General features: G+C 38.4%; 1 pseudogene; it reads right to left on the bottom strand.

The window, feature by feature from the left end:
- Positions 1–17,987: 17,987 nt before the first annotated feature.
- LOC149235341 (carbon catabolite repressor protein 4 homolog 4 pseudogene) lies at positions 17,988–18,795 on the bottom strand (annotated as a pseudogene).
- Positions 18,796–23,797: the final 5,002 nt, after the last annotated feature.

Genomic DNA, 23,797 nt, shown 5'->3' with positions numbered 1-23,797 from the left:
TTGAACTTCCATTGTTTGAGGTGAATCATGAGATGCTAATAGTGGTGCTAGAACTCGGACATGCCGAAGGAAACCTGCAACGCTAAGGCAAAGATTGTACTTTCCTTTTTGTCATAATAATAATACAACTGATATTTTGTTTCCTATATCAATTGCATATGGTATTTGGTAGCTTAAGACTCCTTAGCCTCTTAAGTAGGTTGAATTTATTGTATGCTATCATGTGTGCTTTGGTTTCTTGTCTATTTGTTTCAGGTGCTTGATTGACATTAAGGAGTTGATTGCTGGAGCAAAGACACAAGGAATTCATCAAACAAGGATTAGCGATACAAGAGGTAGGATCTTATCCATTCTCAATCTAAGGGAACTTATGTCATATTGTCTTGTTTGTGGCTAGACCCTCTCCCTTGGGTTAAAGGGATTGTCTTTGTTCACAGAGATAATTTTCCTACTCCATAAATTGGTGACTCCAATGGGGATCCATCCCTCTCTTTGGATTGTTTTTCATTTCATGATTCATGACTACTATTCTCGTATCACTCTTTCTCTTTTGAAATATGTACTTTACATTATCTACTGCTTTGATTCTTGAATTTAGAGTGACAAGTCTGGTTTTGTTTGTGGAAATTTTTTTTTTTTCTTTGAATCCCTTGATCAACGCTGTTAATTTTCTAACAGTAGCACCGACCAGGATGAGTTCCTCTTGAACAGTCGCACCGCAACCCCTTATGGTGCTTGTTGCTAGTTAGGCAGTCGCACCAATTCCTGTAGGTTAAAATCAGGGTTTCTCCTAAATCATTTCCAGTGTGTATTGTCCTCATAGATTCTGTTTCTTAGCTTGTTTGCCTTTATCTTCCCTAGCTAGAATGCCTTGTTAGCTTGATTTGTTTGCTTGATTGGTTTGAGATTGCCTTGATTTTTTGAGTTTTTGGATGGTTTGTGTTCCTAGGTCATCTAGGTCATTGACCATTCATTTGCTTGTATGCTCATCAAATCGAGTTGGTGATTCACTGCTTCATGCATTTCATGTTTTATTCCTTGCATCTATATTGCTCTTTTTTCAATTGAACGAGTGAAAAGTTTCATTTGCTCTTCTCTTGTTGAACGTCTCTTTTCTGAGCATAGATTACATTGCTTAGTTTGTTTCGATTGAATATTTGCATATTTGGTTTGAAAAGATTTCTTTTATCATGCTTTGCAAATGATTGATGTTTGGTTGTTTGAAAAATTTCATTGAAATGTTTATGTGAAAGATTCATTTTAGCATTCCATTGAAGAAAATACATCATTCTAGTTTGTTTAATCGATATGTTGCATTAAGTAGCATCATTGAAAGCTAGAATTACATCATCATGAGCATTTGAAATGAAATGAACTTCTTTTACTGTTAAAAGGACTAGTTGAAGTGCATCTGATAGGAAAAGTAGAGAGTGGACAAAATTTTCATTGTTTTGTTTTGAAAAACGAAATAGTGAAGAGTCATCTTACTTTTAGTTGCTTGTTTGTTGTGTTGATTGTTTTCTCTTCTCTCAATTAGTGTAAACATTCATCGAATTGAAAGGGTTTTGTCTCATATAGCTGCACATAAGCGTTTTTTAGGTGACATCGATAGGGCCTAAAAACTAAGACTTAATTTCAAGATAAACCTTTAAAATATATTCAATTAACCTAAGGTGCATTTGAAACTAAATGCTCACATTTAGAGGTCTAGGCTAGAGATGTGTTCCGATGTCTTTAAACCTAGCAACTTTCATTCGCTTCAGCATTAGACAACGCTAGTACGGACTTGTGCTCCTCGTACCATCGCATATATAAAGGGAGACCCCACTAGGTTTGTAATCCTTTATCCGTAGGAAGTTGAGTCTTCCGCCTTGTAAACGTGATACACTGAACAGAGCATTCGGGGAGATTGCCTTCTTGTACTTTTCGGTTTGCCAAGAGGTATTCTGTAGTTCAGGGTTACCTAGTCATCCCTTTTTCCTAGATTATCCTAAGCAGTCATTTTGGTCTTTTTGACTCTTTAAATTTAAAAGATCATCAAGCACTTGTCCTTTCGAGCTCGTTCAAACCGAAAGTGACTAGAGTCATCTTTGCCTTGTTCTCGACTCTTAAAACATGAAAAGGCATCAGTCTGTTTCAGCGTCTTAATTTTTTTTTGCCCATGATCACATCACATTCCTGATAGTTTTATTCTGGACCACATCGTGAGTATACCCTTAATATATTTTAAAGAAGCCCTGAAATTAATATATCTTCTCTTTTTGTTTGAGACAAATTCATCGTGGCTGAACCATCATGTTCGCCTCATTCCTCTTCCTCTCCTCCATCTAAAAGGTCATCTGGAGAAGCTTTCCCTGAACTTCCGCAGTCACTTGAGGATCAAGGTGTTGAACTTGGGATTGTTCTGAGTATTCAACCTTTTTCATCTCGTCTGCCTCCATCAGATACTGGGTCACCTTACGAATCTGGCCCAGAATCCCCTGATAATCCTATCTAGACTCCCGAGAGTCCACAGACTCCTGAAAGTCTACAAAGAATGGTTGTTTACCCACCGAACCCTTTGTTTGATCTTGTTGTGATATCTCCACAACATCCGTACAGTCCGTACGATCGACCTGGTATTCCTTTGGAGTTATCTCCTCAGACATCTTCAGTTCCTTGTCGCCAGTTGTTTCCATCCATGGAGTCAGAAGGCGAGATACCAGTCTCCTCTCTGGGTCACTCGGAAGTTTCCACTACACACACTCCTCACGTAGTTGATGAGCATGGATATGAGTTCCCTCCAGAAGGTTTCCCTTATATGGAAGTATCCTGTCTAGCGTTTATCCTAAGTTTAGTGAGCCCTTATTGCCGCATGGTTATACCTCTCTAGCTCAGTTGGTTTTAGGCACTCCTAGTGCCTTGTCATTGTATCAGAATCCCATATGGTATTCCAATGCTATGCCTACATTAGGTTCGTTCATTCAGAACATGACCTCTCGACCAATTGTACGAACTGCAGTCACTTCAGTTTCTGTTCAACTTACCATTCTGTCTCAACTTGTTTTTTCATTTCAACCGACTCTTCCGGTTCAACCGATGGTCTCAAGTCAAGTCTCGGTAAGTTCTTCTACCCCTCCAGTGAGTGGACAGACTGTGCCACTACCTGGGGAGCAAGATTCGAATATCCCCATGATGTCTGGCGAAACTAGTGTGAGTGGATTACAAAATCACATGGTTGGAATAAATCAACCCTCTTACGGTGCTATCCCAAACCCTGTTGGTCCATTTGGGTCAGGTAACGTCCAATACCAGCAGCCATATATGGCTCAGGTTCCATTCCAACCTGCTTATGTTCCATATGGTTCGCAAGCTATGGTAAATCCACATTACATTCCTCAAGCTGGGTCTTATGTTCAGCTTGGTCCATCCACTGTGCTGGTGGATATGGCCAGATCCAATTCGGGAACTATCAATATCCTCTGGGTGTCACTCCAAGAACTATCTAGATACCCTTGCAGCAATAAGGACAACCTTCGCAACAGTAAGGGAAACCTTTGCAGTAGCAAGGAAAACTACTACAACCGCAAGGGCAACCTTTACAACAGTCGCAACAAAATTTACAGTCGCAGACACAGTTTTTTCAGCAGTCCTCCCAACCTATGTCCTCACAAGACCAACCTCTACAGCCATAGTGACAACCTTTACAGCAGCAAAGCCAGCCTTTGCAACAACAAGGTCAACCTGGGCAACAACAATCCTTGTATTCATATCAGCAAGGTTAGCCTTTGCAAGGTCAAAGTCAACTCCTGCATCCACAGGTTCAACATCCTTATGTCCAGGGTTAGTAGGTTCAGTAGCCTTATAACCTGTATGCCACGTACACTGCTTATCAGCAGCTTGTGGCAGGGCAGTATCAAACCTACCCAAGACCGAATCCTCCTTATGGGAAAGGTAACCCTTAGTGGGGACAAAATCAGATTCCATATGGACAATATCCACCACTATGGGGGAAAAAGCCTTACCAACAAGGATGGACTTCGCAGTTTGGGTCTCCTCAAAGGCCTTGTATGCCATTTAATACGCAATTGCCATTCTTGGCCACGTTGGAGCTGGCCGATGTTTCTGGGCTCACGAATGATCCCATTCTTCATTCGTCATACTGGCCTCTAGTTCCATCAAAGATTCCAAGCGATTTCCCCAAATTTGAGGGAAAAGTGAAGGAGTACCCACAAGCCCACGTGATGACATATCACTTTTGGTGCTCCTCCAACTCCTACGTTGATGATTCCATCTGTCTCTGACTTTTTCAAAGAACTCTCACAGGTGTTTCCGCCAAGTGGTACATTGAATTGCCTCGAGGTACCTACGGTGACTTCAACTCTCTTGCTATGGCTTTCCTCACTCATTTCCAACTACCAGTTCGCTATGAAACTGACACCTATCTACTTACGTCACTTAATCAAAACACCGCAACCAATATCTTCGATGACACCCACGAATGGAGACGCCAGTGTTGCCTAATCAAGTTTGAAATTGCTGATCATTTGCTGACAGAATGGTTCACAAAATCATTCATCGACCCAATTATTAGGAACTTAGCTATGGGTGGATGTGTTATTGAGGAGCAAGCCATCGCTCATGCCTAGTATTTAGACCTTGTTTACTCACAATCTGGCACATTATATGAGATGTTACACTATGCTCCAAGACCATCATCAGATCTGACAGCATCGAAGTCTCCGGATACACCACCGGTTGATGGAGTGATTGGTTCAGTGTCTTTGACTCCAACAAAATCTTCTTCAAAGCAGAAATCAGTCTCGAACACCCATTCCAATGATCCCTCTCGAAATTCATATGGTCCTGGTAAAACCTCTGAAGTTCATGCTGTCCATTCTACCGCAACAGACAAAACCTCTAAGGGTAAAAAGAAGGGCAAAGGCAAGGCCAAAGCCGATGCCCCGAAATAGGGCCCTCCTAAATCTTCTGCTGGTGATGCTTCTCAAAGAAAGTCGAAGTATCCTTGCCTCATCTGTGAGGAGGATCATTACACTAAAGATTTTCCTCGATGATCTGAAGTTAGTCGCTTGCTAAAAGGGACCCCAACTGTCTTAAAAGAACCCTTTCCATCCTAGCAGACCCAAATGGTAGACCAGCCTCAGTCTTCTGCTTCTGCAGGTTCCAAAGTGTTTATGATGAACATGCCTATAAATGTGGCTACCAGATCTAAATATTATCAAACACCTACTCTGACGGTAGGGAAAGATAATGAATGTACCCCTTCCTCCTCTATCCCATCTACCTCTGGTCCTCTCCAAATAAGGTCACTTAGTCCTGATTCCGCTATTCGACCACCCTCTCAAGGTGTGATGCGAAAGTCGTATAATCCAAACGCTCGAGCCGCTCAACACTACAAAATTGTTGAGGATTTAGCTCAAGCACCATCGGCCATGTCTGCCCTCGAGGTCCTTCAAAGTTGTCGCTCTTAGTGGAAAGCATTGCCATTGGCTATTGGGGGTGTTGACCCATATGATTCCAATCTCATTTGATTTTATCTGGAAAACCATGTTCCACGTGTAGTGCCCCACTCTAGTTGACTAATAGTGATATTCCATTAACATTTATTTAGCCCTAAGGCCCACACTTTATTCCTTGAGGACTTTAGGTTGAGGATCTGGACACATGACTCTATTATTAGTGGTTGTGATGTTTATGTATGTTCTACATTGATATTATGATGAAAATAACATTAATGGTTATGCATGTTCTATATTGATATTATGATGATCGTAGCATTAATGGTTATGCATGTTCTCTATTGATATTATGATGATTGTAGCATAAATGGTTATGTTTGGTCTCTATTGAATTTATGATGATGATAACAGTAAAGGATATGTATGCTCTCTATTGATATCATGATGATGATAGCTTTGATGGATAGGTATGTTTTCTATTTATGTTACGATGTTGATAGCTTTGATGGATATGTATGTTTCCATTGATGTTATGATGATGATAGCCATGATGGATGTGTCCCCTATGTCACCTACTTGCATTAGTTCTGGTTCACAATGAACAATGATGCGAATGACTAGGTGATATTGATGATGCTATTATGACAATGACTAACACTGAGAAACATTGTTATTGATGATTATTGAGTATGGCAGGAAACCACTAGAGGTACTCATATATGACCAGCTGACGACACCTGGTTTGATGAAAATTTATATTTTGTCTTTGAAATTCTAAGTCAATTTTGAAAACCTGCTATATATGTTTATCTGTATTCTGATGATATGTTAGTGGTTGCAGGCACACATTAGTTGCTTGACCGAATGAATCACATATGGGTGATGGGGTTGTATAATTAGATGGAACTGCATGGGAGGGGTGGGACAGTGTCCCTCATCTCACCCACTAGCACTCCCGTCGTGACTTGTGATGGAAAGGTTGAAACACCTTCACCTTGAAGATCATGATGTCATGAGGGCAGGTCCCAAAGTTGGGTCGCTCATGAGGATTTTACCGGGGGGCGTACATCAAGGCGGATTCCTTGATCCTCGACACCATTAGTCTCACTATAGCAGGAAACATAAGAGATGATAGTGGTCTCTGTCGTTGCACCTATACTTTCCCCTCATAGCCACTGAATTCTTGAAGGGCAAGTGGTGTGGCACCCTTGGAACTTCAAAGGAATTTCTTGAAGGGCACGACCAACTTGGCACCCTTAGCATCACAAATAAACTATTAGGCATGGCACCCTTGGAACTTCAAGGGAATTTCTTGAAGGGCACGACCAACTTGGCACCCTTGGCATCACAAATAAACTGTTAGGCGTGACACCCTTGGAACTTCAAGGGAAGTTCTTGAAGGTAAATTAATAAATATAATCAAGATATGAAAAACCAAGTAACTTCACATCAAGGGTAAATGATGTTAGAGACCGAGCTAATTAAATCAAGAATAAAACTTGGGTTAAGAGGATCATAGGAAGAAATAAAATATTTTACTTAAAAACTCTACCCTTCCCATGTTGGAAAATATTAGGTAGATAATGTAATTTAATTAGGTAAAAAGGGGGAAGAGGGACATAAATGTAAGGATAAATATTAATCCTAAAATAGTTAAACCTAATTAAGAGAAGAGGATGGTGAATTTAAAATAAGATTAATAAATTAAATTTTAGAGAAATTTAGAGAACCTCCATGTGGCAACAACCAACATAAGAATATCCATCTAAGAGATAACTTGAGTTAAATTAGGGAGTAGATAGGGGATCAAATCTTGACTTATCAATTGACTTTAGTAATGAACACAAATTAAGGAGTAAAAAAAGGGAATCAAGAGACAACTAGGAGAAGAAATAAGAATCTTTTTTAGGGGAGGAAAAATATTGCTTTTAAATTAAAATTAAAGTAAATAATTTTGGAGATCCTTGATGAGAGAGTGACACATGGGTGGGTGAATAATCAAACTATTGAATTATAAAAAATAATTAATTATGCATGAAATGCCAAGGCTCACCTCTGAGGACTCCTATAAAAGAAGGGGCAGGCCATGGGAGAAAGGGCCTTTTCTTTACCCTATTTTTGGATGGATGAGACCATGTCAGAGTAGTGATTACGAGCTATAGTGAGTTTGGTGAGGTAGAGGACTTTAGACAGGGGACTCTTGAGTCAAAGAGTGCTCTCCTCTACCAGCTAATACATTCCTCCATTGTACAACCCCATTCCCAAAGGTGTTACACTATATAAAGAGCATTGACCTACTCCAAAAGGAACCATTTTACCTCACACAAGACAAGATAGTTTATGGGCATTCAAGAAAAGGAGAAGAAGGGAAAATAAGGAAAAGAAGGATGAATTCATCTCTAGCATCTCTCTCTCTCTCTCTCTCTGGAAATCACACATGTGAATTTTTGGGAATTTTTTGGGCAACAATTTCTGGGAAGGCTAAAATTCTAGACAGGACGAGTTTTTGGGCATATCTCGGGAGGCTGAAATTCAGCTTAGGCAGATCAGAGAGGGAAAAAGCTGTAGGGAATAAAGTTTGACTTTGAGTTGACTTTACAAGAGGGATGCTTGACGAGGTTTGACCATAGCTTGTGGATCATTTTTATCTCATAGTTTACTAGTAGCATTAGATGTATCTCTCGTTGAAATGATGAATTTCTCTTAGGAAAAGGTTGTTGAGTTTTTCCCCTAAGTGGGTTTTCCCAAGGTAAATCTTGTGTTCTCTTTGTGCATTGTCATATCTAGTGTCCTTATGGTTTCATGGTTGAAATTCCAAAGTGTAATTACTTAATGATAAATTGGAATTATTAAAATAAGATCTACATCATTAGAAGTAATTATCAATATTTCATAAATTTGTGCATGTATCTAGTGCACTTGGGGAGTGTTTGTAAACTGGCGTTTTGATGTATATTTTTCATTGTTCAAGCCTGTCTAAGTCTTATTGATGAGTTGGTATGTGTCACACTTGATTTCATGTCTAAACTTATTGTGTTCACCCCTTGTTCTATCTTCCATAATTAGACAAATTTTGGTTGCACATGTTAACCCATTAAGGATAGGAGCTCATGGTGCACTCTTAAGCCTTTATTGGGACTCCTTCGTTGTTCATAAGTGTGCCGTGCATCCTCCAAGGGTGAATAAAACACTCCTAAGACTCATTTCTCTTCCTTGTTTTGATATGCACCCTCAAATAATGCCTTCCTCCTTGTTGAGTGCATGAAGCATCATCATGACTCCTTAAGCCTTAAAAAATGCTCCCTATGCCCTCCTTGACTCTTCTGATTGCATGAGAGCACCACGAAGCCCTAAAGATTCATCCCTTCATCCTTCATCATTTCTCCCTACCCCCTCCTTGGATCTCTTGAGTGCATGAGTGCACCTCGAAGCCCTAAATCTTCATCCCTTCATCCTTCGACAGTGCGCCATGTGCCCTCCCTATCTCCCTTGAGCAGACAACACACTTGGGAAGCTTGAATTCTCTTCCTTTGTCCTTAAAACCTATACCTTGCATCCTCCATTGAGTTGCATGAGTGCATCCTGAAGCCTTGAAGATTCATCTCTTCAACCTTTCGAAGTGCACCCTTGCGCCCAAAAATTCCCCTTGCTCTTCCCAAGTGCATTGTTATTTCATGAACAAAAAAATTGCATGAAACATGTTAGGGTAGGACATTTTTTCAGTTGATGTTTTATTTCCATGAGTGATTTTAGTTACAGGTATTCCAAAACATCATGGCAAGGATGCATGAAGAAATCAGGGAAAGAGGGCAGTCAAAGGAAGCATTCAAGAATGGAGAAAATAATGAAATCTTGCTGATCAAAGCAACCAAAAAGACTTCATTAGATCAAATACTCTTTGGAGGGTGAAGATATCAACAACATGAATGTTGCATGAAAGATAGAAGACACAAGTGGCAGCCTTGTCACCTATTGAAGAAAGTCCATGTCATTAGTCACTATGAGTCCAAGTCATCAATCATAGTGACTTGTCATGTCCTCACCACATGATGATGTGGAAGTTACAATGTAATCATATAATTATTGTAAAGACAAGGAAGTGGAATTCCAAGAATCATGTATGGGAAAAAGAGCCATGTATGGAAGTCCAAAAGACATGTAATTCCAAAATTCATTTCGAAGTCCAAGAGTTATAGGTGTCCAAAGATCATTAGAAGTTGAAAGGTCAAGAGTCACGAGGATATGAAAGGTCATGCTTCAAGTTATAAAAGGATCCTCATTACTCAAGCAAAGGAATTTTAACCTTGAATTCTACCACAGGACATTAGAGAGATAGAGATAGTACTTTCCAGGAGCAAGTAGTGGCTCTAACACTCCACTATTGGAGCTAGTGATGTTCATTGTACTTATGTATCTTAAAAATTTTGCTTAATACTTGAAGCGATTCAGCCAACAAATTTTCATGCATGAATCGTAGATGTTTTGAGACTATTCTTCTAATGTTTGTGGTTTATGTTTTCTTTCATATGTACTAAAGCAATTTAAATATTTCGGTGACTTTGGCGCTCAAATTGTTGGAAATGTGTTAATATGATTTAACGATCGTTGTGTCTATGTGAACTAATTCGCTTGATGTCTAACGATTCTTCCTTGTTTTTGTGTGTGTGTCTCCATTAGATTAGTACTATTAATTTTAATTTTAGAGTCTCACTCTTTCTCCCTTGTAGTGAAATAACTTTGATAGATCTATAATTGAACATCTCACAAGGCACACTCTCTTGCTCATTCAAAAGCACATGTGTGCTACTCTCTCATGCTAATTTCTTAAGCTAAGGAAAATATTTAAGTAAATGGTAGTCGGGTCATATCTCTATATGGGATTCTTACAACAAACAATGTGAGGTCTAATTGGGACTCCATATTGGGAAATCCCCTCTATGTTGTCGGGATCCAACACCGTCAAAATTCTGGCACTAGAAGAAGGGTAGCCAATTTGTTATGGCTGATAACTCATCGCATCTGAATCATTCATCTTCTAGACAAGGCAATAATATCTCAAGCACCATGCCAACTCTTATTCCCAAAGTAGGAGGGTATTCTCAACCTCGTCTAGAGTTGGCCTATGAGGTTACCTATGAACAACTTCAGGGAATTCACCGTATTACCTGTCGGTTTGTGAAATCTATTGGTTTACTCCCCATTGATAATAATCTTCCTCATCATCCTAAGAAGAAAGAAACAACTCGTACTGGTGTATTAGTTGCATTGATGGAAGATTTGGTCTTTTCCACTCTTGAGGAATTAGTAGAGTCTTCAAAAGACATAATCTAGCAAGAGTCACTTCCACCTATTCATGGAGAATATGAGGAAGTTGTTTTTCTTTCTTACGGAGAATAATCGACATTTTATTTTGAGTTCAATGAAGGCCTGAACGGTGAAGAGAAGGCTCATCAGATTCAGAAAAGGAAGATCAAGGAGACAAAGACATGGTTTATTAGGACTTTGATTGGATGGCCGAAGGGCCACTCGCTCTTCTAGATAACTTTCACAGAATTCCTAGAAACTTAGATAAGTTGTTATCTAAGCTTGATCCTTAGAAGAATACTAAGGCATAAGATCATATCGATGATTTCTACATGCACCTAAGAATTTTAAAGGTATGGTACGATGATGTTTCTTGTAGGCCTTTTCATTTCACATTAGAAGGTAGAGAACAAACATGGTACCATAGTCTTCCTGTTAATTCAATCCATGGTTGGAGGGAGTTTAAGAAATTGTTTTTGGAGAAATTCGTCGATGATAAGACTCCCACCATGTTATTAAAAGAGCTCGGAAATATTAAGATGGGGGAAAAGGAGAAAGTGAAATATTTCAATCGAAGTTTCAACTGCGTATTGAACAAGTTTCCCCCATACATGTAGCCTCGTGATTCTATCACTATTAATTATTATACAACTACCTTTCCAACAAACATTTCTGTTTTTTTCAAAAGAGCTGCAAAGGAAACACTGGCTTTAAACTTTGCAGAAGAAATCATTGTGGAGAAAGACTTGCGTGCCATTGGAGCTATTACTGATGATGATGAATCTAAAGACTCCAAGGAGACTGGAAAGAAGTCTCATCATTCTTCAAGTAAGGCTAAATAAAGATATTTTGTTTATATTGAAAGCTTTAATAAATATTTAAGGGCACTCACCAACAAAATCTCAGAATTAAAGAGAAAGTCAAGAGAGACTTCTACCGGTAGCAAGCCCCCCAAGTATTTCTATTAAGAAGGAATAATAACAAAAACAGTCAACCGCCCAGATTTCAAATGTTTTGTTGAATGTTGAAAGTATAGGCATGGATAAATATTGTTACTTCCATTAGGAATGGAATTAAGAGAAAACATTCCCATAGTGGAACCAAAACATGAATGCTCTGGAAACACATATCGTTGATACTTTACTAGCAGATGAACATTCTGAGCAGACAAAAGAATAAAATAAATAAATGAGCCTACGGTGGATGATGAAAATATAGGTATTGGACACTCAGTTAACACTTTTGATTTTTTCTTAATACTGACAAGAAGAGTGTTGAAGCACCACCACAAAGTGAATCTCCTCCTCAAAAACAAACTGGTCGTTATAGTTTGAAGATCAAGGGGTCCATTTCTGAATGGGAGGTGACGAGACAAAAACTCAACGAGCAATTGTTAAGAAGGGTCTCACCACCGGAAAATCCTGCTCAGAATGCACAAAATAAGTTTGGAAATGTTGTCGCTTCTAAGAAAACTTACACTAGTAGCAAAAACAAGTCCATCACTCCAGAAGTTTCTAACAAATCTACACCTCCAGACACTTCAACATTGCCTACTAAAAGTGAAGCTATTGATTATAATATCGTTGAAGACTTGAAAAGAGCTCATGCCAACATTTCCATCTTTGAGCTCTCAAAGATAGAAGACCAACATGAACTACTTTTCCAAGCCTTCTCACAGCCTTGATTAGGTCACAAAGCTTCTACTTCTCAAAAGGCGTCCAGTAAGTCTTCTAGAACACTACTGAATTAGTAGTTGATGTTGTAAATTTAGATGCTAATAATATTTCTCCTCCATTATTGCGAAATTTCAAAATCTTTAATTACAATGTCCATAATTATTTGGTTGATTCAAGTGCATTTGTGAATGTATTTACATTATTTGTTGCTAAGAAAATTAATGCTACATGGGATAAAATTGATGCACAAATCATTCAATTGGACAAATCCCTTGTCCAAACTATTGGTGAACTCAATAATGTTATTATCCATTTTTCATTTGATCACCGGGTACACCAATGTATACACACTTTAATTATGGACATCCCTAAAGCCTAAGGCATACTTTTGAGTGTAGACAAGTCTAGTAAATTACAAAGGTATTTTGCTGTAAATTAGTCACACTTATGGCTTCCACAGAAGGGCATAAATAACTATATTCGAGTGGAGAGTGAACCATACATGAAATATACTATGACACCAGTTGAGGGGCATAATGAGCCTGTTGCCTTTCTCAACCTAATAGTTGGAAAAAAAAAAATGGAAACTGATCACAGATGTTATTAAGCAAAACCATCACTTGTCCCACATGATACATAGTGGGATCTCCTTCCTTGTACTCCAACTGGCGCTAATGAATCCTATAACATAGATGTACATAATAGTAACACTAGTATGAGAACCAGTTTAGTAGCTGATGATATTTGGACTTTATACTTTGATGGTTCAATAACACAGAATGGCTCTTGAGTTGGTTGCATACTCATAGATCCACATAATAAGAAGTACATCTTTGTTACACAACATTTTGTCACTGTCCCTGTACTCCCCGTTCCTCGATCCTGGAGGACCTCTACAGTGAGCCTCATGTGTTTTCCTATCATGAAGAACATGTCTTTACATCACTCTTCATCTACAAAACATTTCCCTCTTACATCATTTCCAGAGAATATTCCTTCAAACTCAATTTTAAGGTTAGCCTTTGCAAGGTCAAAGTCAACTCCTGCATCCACAGGTTCAACATCCTTATGTCCAGGGTTAGTAGGTTCAGTAGCCTTATAACCTGTATGCCACGTACACTGCTTATCAGCAGCTTGTGGCAGGGCAGTATCAAACCTACCCAAGACCGAATCCTCCTTATGGGAAAGGTAACCCTTAGTGGGGACAAAATCAGATTCCATATGGAAAATATCCACCACTATGGGGGAAAAAGCCTCACCAACAAGGATGGACTCCGCAGTTTGGGTCTCCTCAAAGGCCTTGTATGCCATTTAATACGCAATTGCCATTCTTGGCCACGTTGGAGCTGCCCGATGTTTCTGGGCTCACGAATGATCCCATTCTTCATTCGTCATACTGGCCTCTAGTTCCATCAAAGATTCCAAGCGATTTCCCCAAATTTGAGGGAAAAGTGAAGGAGTACCCACAAGCCCACGTGATGACATATCACCTTTGGTGCTCCTCCAACTCCTACGTTGATGATTCCATATGTCTCTGACTTTTTCAAAGAACTCTCACAGGTGTTTCCGCCAAGTGGTACATTGAATTGCCTCGAGGTACCTACGGTGACTTCAACTCTCTTGCTATGGCTTTCCTCACTCATTTCCAACTACCAGTTCGCTATGAAACTGACACCTATCTACTTACGTCACTTAATCAAAACACTACAACCAATATCTTCGATGACACCCACGAATGGAGACGCCAGTGTTGCCTAATCAAGTTTGAAATTGCTGATCATTTGCTGACAGAATGGTTCACAAAATCATTCATCGACCCAATTGCTAGGAACTTAGCTATGGGTGGATGTGTTATTGAGGAGCAAGCCATCGCTCATGCCTAGTATTTAGACCTTATTTACTCACAATCTAGCACATTATATGAGATGTTACACTATGCTCCAAGACCATCATCAGATCTGACAGCATCGAAGTCTCCGGATACACCACCGGTTGATGGAGTGATTGGTTCAGTGTCTTTGACTCCAGCAAAATCTTCTTCAAAGCAGAAATCAGTCTCGAACACCCATTCCAATGATCCCTCTCGAAATTCATATGGTCCTGGTAAAACCTCTGAGGTTCATGCTGTCCAGTCTACCACAACAGACAAAACCTCTAAGGGTAAAAAGAAGGGCAAAGGCAAGGCCAAAGCCGATGCCCCGAAACAGGGCCCTCCTAAATCTTCTGCTGGTGATGCTTCTCAAAGAAAGTTGAAGTATCCTTGCCTCATCTGTGAGGAGGATCATTACACTAAAGATTTTCCTTGATGATCTGAAGTTAGTCGCTTGCTAAAAGGGACCCCGACTGTCTTAAAAGAACCCTTTCCATCCTAGCAGACCCAAATGGTAGACCAGCCTCAGTCTTCTGCTTCTGCAGGTTCCCAAGTGTTTATGATGAATACGCCTATAAATGTGGCTACCAGATCTAAATATTATCAAACACCTACTCTGACGGTAGGGAAAGAGAATGAAAGTACCCCTTCCTCCTCTATCCCGTCTACCTCTGGTCCTCTCCATATAAAGTGACCTAGTCCTGATTCCGCTATTCGACCACCCTCTCAAGGTGTGCTGCGAAAGTCGTATAATCCAAACGCTCGAGCCGCTCAACACTACAATATTGTTGAGGATTTAGCTCAAGCACCATCGGCCATGTCTGCCCTCGAGGTCCTTCAAAGTTGTCCCTCTCAACGGAAAGCATTGCCATTGGCTATTGGGGGTGTTGACCCATATGATTCCAATCTCATTTGCTTTTATCTGGAAAACCATTTTCCACGTGTAGTGCCCCACTCTAGTTGACTGATAGTGATATGCCATTAACATTTATTTAGCCCTAAGGCCCACACTTTATTCCTTGAGGACTTCAGGTTGAGGATCTGGACACATGAATCTATTATTAGTGGTTGTGATGTTTATGTATGTTCTACATTGATATTATGATGAAAATAACATTAATGGTTATGCATGTTCTATATTGATATTATGATGATCATAGCATTAATGGTTATGCATGTTCTCTATTGATATTATGATGATTGTAGCATAAATGGTTATGTTTGGTCTCTATTGAATTTATGATGATGATAACAGTAAAGGATATGTATGCTCTCTATTGATATCATGATGATGATAACTTTGATGGATAGGTATGTTTTCTATTTATGTTACAATGTTGACAGCTTTGATGGATATGTATGTTTCCATTGATGTTATGATGATGATAGCCATGATGGATGTGTCCCCTATGTTACCTACTTGCATTAGTTCTGGTTCACAATGAACAATGATGCGAATGACTAGGTGATATTGATGATGCTATTATGACAATGACTAACACTGAGAAACATTGTTATTGATGATTATTGAGTATGGCAGGAAACCACTAGAGGTACTCATATATGACCAGCTGACGACACCTGGTTTGATGAAAATTTATATTTTGTCTTTGAAATTCTAAGTCAATTTTGAAAACCTGCTATATATGTTTATCTGTATTCTGATGATATGTTAGTGGTTGCAGGCACACATTAGTTGCTTGACCGAATGAATCACATATGGGTGATGGGGTTGTATAATTAGATGGAACTGCATGGGAGGGGTGGGACAGTGTCCCTGATCTCACCCACTAGCACTCCCATCGTGACTTGTGATGGAAAGGTTGAAACACCTTCACCTTGAAGATCATGATGTCATGAGGGTAGGTCCCAAAGTTGGGTCGCTCATGAGGATTTTACCGGGGGGCGTACATCAAGGCGGATTCCTTGATCCTCGACACCATTAGTCTCACTATAGCAGGAAACATAAGAGATGATAGTGGTCTCTGTCGTTGCACCTATACTTTCCCCTCATAGCCACTTAATTCTTGAAGGGCAAGTGGTGTGGCACCCTTGGAACTTCAAAGGAATTTCTTGAAGGGCACGACCAACTTGGCACTCTTAGCATCACAAATAAACTATTAAGCATGGCACCCTTGGAACTTCAAGAGAATTTCTTGAAGGGCACGACCAACTTGGCACCCTTGGCATCACAAATAAACTGTTAGGCGTGACACCCTTGGAACTTCAAGGGAAGTTCTTGAATGTAAATTAATAAATATAATCAAGATATGAAAAACCAGGTAACTTCACATCAAGGGTAAATGATGTTAGAGACCGAGCTAATTAAATCAAGAATAAAACTTGGGTTAAGAGGATCATAGGAAGAAATAAAATATTTTACTTAAAAACTCTACCCTTCCCATGTTGGAAAATATTAGGTAGTTAATGTAATTTAATTAGGTAAAAAGGGGGAAGAGAGACATAAATGTAAGGATAAATATTAATCCTAAAATAGTTAAACCTAATTAAGAGAAGAGGATGGTGAATTTAAAATAAGATTAATAAATTAAATTTTAGAGAAATTTAGAGAACCTCCATGTGGCAACAACCAACATAAGAATATCCATCTAAGAGATAACTTGAGTTAAATTAGGGAGTAGATAGGGGATCAAATCTTGACTTATCAATTGACTTTAGTAATGAACACAAATTAAGGAGTAAAAAAAGGGAATCAAGAGATAACTAGGAGAAGAAATAGGAATCTTTTTTAGGTGAGGAAAAATATTGCTTTTAAATTAAAATTAAAGTAAATAATTTTGGAGATCCTTGATGAGAGAGTGACACATGGGTGGGTGAATAATCAAACTATTGAATTATAAAAAATAATTAATTATGCATGAAATGCCAAGGCTCACCTCTGAGGACTCCTATAAAAGAAGGGCAAGCCATGGGAGAAAGGGCCTTTTCTTTACCCTATTTTTGGATGGATGAGACTATGTCAGAGTAGTGACTACGAGCTATAGTGAGTTTGGTGAGGTAGAGGACTTTAGAGAGGGGACTCTTGAGCCAAAGAGTGCTCTCCTCTACCAGCTAATACATTCCTCCATTGTACAACCCCATTGCAGCTCGGGGGTCTGCGGGGAAGAAGAGTACCCAAGGAGTAGGTTGGGAGGTCAACCAGTGGGTCATTGCATTCAGATTAAGCACGTCGACATTCACACTTGGAGGCGACCGACAACGAAGGAAGGAAAATAGCGGCAAGTCAAGTTTGAATCGTGTCTCTTGGTGAACAATACTTATGTTGTTATAGTATTCTTTTGTATGACTTCATTATGGTTTCAGTTAACAACATGTAAATTTAATGATATGTTCAATAAAGATAATTTCCGGAAAGTTTTATACATTGCTTAATGATTTTTGAGTTCCCAATGCTATTTTCTTATGGTTGTGTTTTAGTATTTTAATATAAATTTTTTTTATAGGGTTGGTCCTTACACTTGGTATCAGAGCTATGTTGAACCCTTGAGACCTATGGGCCCATGCATGCATGACTATTTAGTTAAATATCTACTACATTCTACCCTAAAATTATAAGAGTAAAATGCAGATAATTATAAACATAAATCCAACTAATATGTTTTAGTTAAACACAAGTCCGGGAAAAATGGAAATAACCAATGCGTGCCAAAATGTACTTCATATATTTGATTCGAGTATAAAAACAAGTCTGGTACAATATGAATGTTTGGTACAATTGAATCTTTCTGAGACTGCATCCTTAAATTGAGTAACACGTAATAGAAGATACTTTGCTTGTGCAAGCTTTACATCTGCCCAATCTGGATCCCAGTAAATATGTGTGTTTGCAAGAACAATCACGTGGTGCGGGGGCTCTAGAAGTTTGAATGTTGTTAACAGTCTAACACAATCCTGCTTCAATCTCACCCCAGGGTCATTTGGATCTCCTCTGTCTTCTGGTAAATCAGTTTGTGGGGATCCTGGCAGTCTACCTTCGCTGTTATTGGTACCTAAATTTTCTTCATCTTTCACCTTGTCTGAAATTTTATGGATCTTCATTAGAAGGTACAAGGTCATTGTAATCACTGGTCTCTTCTAAAATTAGCTCTGCTCGCTCACGCTTATAAAAGATGCCACAATCATCACGCTTGCGTCCACTTCGTTGGATATATGCACTTGAATACCCTTCTTTGTCCATGTTTCCTTCATAAAATGTTTCAAATTCATCTAACTCTTGTAGACATAAGAAGTTAGCCTCCAAACTTTTTAGTAGTGCTAGGAGAGATTGTGAACGTGCCTTCCATTTCAGGAAATGTGATGGAGAGCATGGAAATAACTTGCTCTTTACATATACCTGAGCAAGAACATTGTATGAGACAACGCGAATAATGGACCCCTCTGATATGTTTTTGACAGCCCATTCCTTATTATCCACGGGAATAAATTCAGGAAAGCATGGTGAGACTGATCCTGTCATCGGTCTTGAAAAGGCATAGGGATTCAAGAAGTTAAAAGAAACCGCTCAGACCACATTAACTTTGAAAGACATTTAAGAATTGTAAACAAATTAGAAACTCAGAACTGTAAGAAAAAAATAAAAATAAACAATGCTAAGTTTCAGTTGTTAAGCAGGAAAACATGCTCAGTTACTTTTCCGTATTTAAATAATAACACAATGGAATAATACACATGCCAACCAAATTGCTGCGATGAAAACGCTCAAAATTGTTTGAAATAACAGCTTTCACACCCTGCAACATTGGACCCTTTGCAACCCAATCCCGAGAACTTCCACTACCATATTTAGTGCCAGCAAGAGCATATGCAACTACAAGTGGAGGAGAAGCAAGGTAGTTTTCCTGAGTCAGAGGATGAATACGGCCTTCAAAATTTCTGTTGCCAGACAGCACAGCTGACGCAACTAAATCACTTTCAGCAATAACAGAGCTCACAGATTCATGAAGATCTCCTTGATATTAATGTGATTAAACGCGCCAAATTTACTGCTCTTCCTTCGTTGTGGTCAATCGTGAATACCCTCAATTGATCTCATCGTGGTCATAAAAGATCCAATAATCCATTTAAATGCTGCAGCACAATTACAAAGAGTTATTTTATGTGTAAAATCATTGCAGAGAGGTCTACTCTCTCTTGCTGGTCGTTTTATTTTGGTACAGTCTGTCCTTTCACAGCTCTCAATTTATTGGCGACACCTCTTTCTCCTTCCATCCTCCGTCATCAATCAATTCAAATCCATCTCTGCCACTTTTTTGTGGAGCGGTCGGTCCTCCCCCTACAAACTACATCTGGTTAAGCTGGGCTCTATCTCACGCCCAAAGGAGAAAGGTGGATGGGGCCTCCTTGATATGCATCTCTTTGGCAAGGCTCTTATATGCAAGTCTTTACACAGAGGCTTTTTTGGCGACAGCCCATGGAGTCTTTTGATAAAACAGAAGTATCTCAAAGGACGCCCTCTGGCTCACTGGCTTCATCGGCCTACTCTTGGCATCCGTCGTGGCTCCCCAATATGGAATTGTTTTAAAAAAATCCATCCTTTCTTCAGAATCCATCTCAAATGGACACTTTACTCGGGCTCCTCCATTCTCATAGGCATTGACCCCACTCTTTACAATTTTGAGTCTATGATCCCCCCCCTTCTCTCCTTTTTTCACTCTCGAGGCTTTTTCACATGGAACACCCTCATTGAGTCCTGGTCCTCTCTTCAACCGGTTTGGAAATCCGCCCTCATGCTTGCCATCCCTCCCCATCTACTTGCCCATTGGACTTCCTTCACTTCTCTCTTTTCCCATCAGGGGATCCTCCAACATGGAACAAAGGATTCCCTCATATGGTCTACCGATTCCTCCATCCATTTCATCACTGTCAAGAAAATATATTCTTCCATCATTGCTGAACTCCCTCCCCTTTCCTCCTTTTTTCCTGTCAAGTTTTGGAAGGCCCCTTGCCCTCTTAAAGTCATTCTATTCTCCTGGTTGCTTTTCTATGATAAAAATCTCTCCTGGGATGTATTACTTCGAAAGGGCTGGATTGGTCCTGGTCGATGTGTTCTTTGTCTACAGGACAATGAAACAAATCTCCACATGTTTCTTCACTGTCATGCTGTCCAAGGAATCTGGCGGGAGCTCTCGACTCTACACAGTTTCCCTCTCAAACACTTCTCTTCCATCCAGGAGGCTTTCAAATGGTGGGCAGACCAATGCTCTGACAGACAGGCACTCTTCTGCCTCACTTGCTGGAATATTTGGTTATGGAGGAATCGGCGCATTTTTCAGGCCTCCTGCCTGTCTTTGCTCTCCATCCTTCCTCTCATCTCGGGATCCATTTCCTCTCGGCTCTAACTGTCCAGCGCAATATATACAGGTGGGTTTCCTTATATGTATATGACTCGGCTGCTATCTCATGCCGCCGATCTATCTTCCTATATTTTGATCCAGATCTTTGATGCTGTTACATCCGATTGATGCTGTCTGACGCAGCTACATATGCGCCCTTCCATCGCCATTCTATATCAACACTGATGCACAGGGCTTTTTATATTATCACACTTTTCCTATGGCGGTTCTCTATACAGGTTTTCCTCATATGTTCATGCCTTGTATATTTACACATGCTGCCGATCCTACATACAAATTTATGAATCATATCTTGATGCTGATTATATCTGATTGATGCTGTCTGATGCATCTCCTCTTGCGTCCTCTCGACGCCATATATCCATATTTCCAGGACTGCGGTCTCAATGTAAACATGATATATTTCTCAATATATAATATGATGATTTTTTCCTACTGAAAAAAAAGGGGAGAGAGAGAGAGAAAATGAGTTCTGCATGACCGTGTTTGGGGAGGGTAGTTACACAAAACAGCGCCAAAATTTTTCCCCTTCATTGATTGGGGCCTGGCATGTGAGGACCATTAATGTTCAACATCTCATAGGGCTCACAATTAATGCTGACAATTCCAAAGCGTAAGAAACCTTAAATCGCCATACAACTGGAAAGGATCTAGATCCATTGATATATCAAAACTATAAATATTCTACTCCTTTAAACAATGGTGTAAATCATGAATAAATATTCTACTTATTTCAGATTTTTGACCATTTGTTTCAACTTTCTTTCAGATGGATGGGAACAACCCAGAATGTTGTAATTTATCTCCGAACTTGCGCTTAAATAAACTCATAGGTTTTTTTTTTATATATGAGAAAGTTGCCACAGGCATAAGTCAACAATTTCTTTCCATAACATGGGGAAAAGGCCAGATAAATTAGTGCATGAGCTATATGCGGAGAAATAGCCTTCAAAAAGGTTGAGTTCCAGATCTTGCTCTTTCTCAATTTCAGTCATATCTACAGTGATATCTGTCTCTTCATCACCATCCATATTTGACAACAGGTCGAAAAGAAAGGTTTTGCTCCTCTTACTCCTAACATTTTGCAAATTCTGTCCAACGGAACACGAAGCACGAAAGTACCCTCTTTTGCAATTCCATTCTGATTCCTAAAAGAAAAAAAAAATGGCTTTCTCTGGAATAAAAAGCGATTTTGAATTCCAACTTTAGGGCGGCAATGAAAGTGTGTATTTTTTCCAGTACTTCTTCCCATAGTGACCAAATTCGTGATGAAAAAAAAAAATCGGAAATTCAGGTGTTCGATTTAGTTCAGAGACTAATAGGCTAATTCGAAGTTCGGTTCAGACATTCACTTCATGCATCCATACAAGGTGGGCAGGGTAAATTCAGTTCATAGTTAAATTTTCCTTGGATAACAGAAAACGTAATTCATCTTTTATCGGCATGTATTTGTTAATTCTGGTGTATAAAATGCTGAGAATGTCCTGTAATCACCAAATCGATGGCGGAGGGATAGTGGGTAGGAAATAGTAACTAATTGTGAACCTGGTATATTTTCTATTTTTCAATTTCAGTATTGCCCAGCAGGGTTTATTCATTTAGCTTGAACCTTCGATTTGTGAAGGTGAGCACAGTCTATAGAGTATAATTGACTTTTTTTTTTTTAATATAGAGAATTTCAAATAAATAAATTTAGAATATTTAATTTTTAAATATGTATTAATTATAAAACAGTTTAAAATAAAACCAAGAGAGGTTTTGAACAAAAGAGTCGTATTAATTATAAAACAGTTCAAAATAAAACCAAGAGAGGTTTTGAACAAAAGAGTCTAGTGTGATTGTTGTTGTATTAAAATATTTTAGAAGTATACTGTCAAATGTTTTCGAATTGAAATTTTTCATTTGAATTTTATCGTTGACTTTTTTTTAATATAGAGAATTCCAAATAAATAAATTTAGAATATTTAATTTTTAAATATGTATTAATTATAAAACAGTTTAAAATAAAACCAAGAGAGGTTTTAAACCAAAGAGTCTATTTTGTTTTTTCTTGATAAATTAAACTTTTAAAATTGTCTATATTAATTAAAATTATTTAAATTCCAAAATAAATAAGAAATAAAATAAATAGAAGACATTGTTGTTGTATTAAAATATTTTAGAAGTATACTATCAAATTTTTCGAATTGAAATTTTTCATTAATTTTTATCGAATCGAATTCGAATCTGTAATTGGTAACTATGCTTCTTCCTCATTGTTGGTTTGTTCGAACCTTATTAGTAGGTAATAGATTCCTTTATAGGTTGAAATAAGGAGTAAAAGCCTTACATCAAACGAATGAAAATATAGGTAATTTCAAAATATAAAGTGGAAGACAATAAATAAGAAAATATAGGAAAATAGTGCAAAGGTGAAAAGGCGGAAACAAATTTAGGGGTGAATGCGGGAATTAACTAAGTTAGGTGGACTGTAAGTTGAACTATAATTATTACTGTGCTGGAATTTAACAAAGTTAAGAAAATTAATGTGCTGGAAATTAACCAAGTTAAGAAAATTTGTAGGTTGAACTACAATTATTGAGATCGTCCCTATCCTCCCCAATTATACTCCGTTGAACTACAATTATTGAGATCATCCCTATCCTCCCCAATTATACAGTTAATATGTAGATAAAATTTCTTATAAAATTCATTAAATATGCCTTTTAATAGTGAAAATAAATTTTTAGAGGGAGCAGTATTAATTTTTAATTACAAATTAGAAATAATATAGATATATTAAAATGATGTGTTTCTTCTTTTGGTTTTTGTTTGAGTATTTTAACTTTTTATGACCCGGGTTTAAAGTTGCAAAATAATGCTGAGTCTAAAAGTTTTTAAGGAATCTATTTTTACTAAATTGTTAATTATGGTCATTCACAAATTATAATATATTGGATTTGATATATATGGTAATAATGTTCTGTAAGTTATAAAAATACTAATGTACAAATTGGTCATACACCACGACTCCTTTAAATACAACATCAATAATTTCTTATCTAAAATTACTCAACAACTTGCATAAATTTTGGTGGGCATTAACCATGGTAAATCCACATATTGACATTTTTA

The sequence above is a fragment of the Pinus tabuliformis genome, chromosome 8 (assembly GCF_031772625.1).
Source record: "Pinus tabuliformis cultivar Carrire ecotype Pingquan chromosome 8, CPIR1, whole genome shotgun sequence".
Taxonomy (NCBI): domain Eukaryota; kingdom Viridiplantae; phylum Streptophyta; class Pinopsida; order Pinales; family Pinaceae; genus Pinus; species Pinus tabuliformis.
This window is presented reverse-complemented; position numbering and strand designations above follow the sequence as displayed.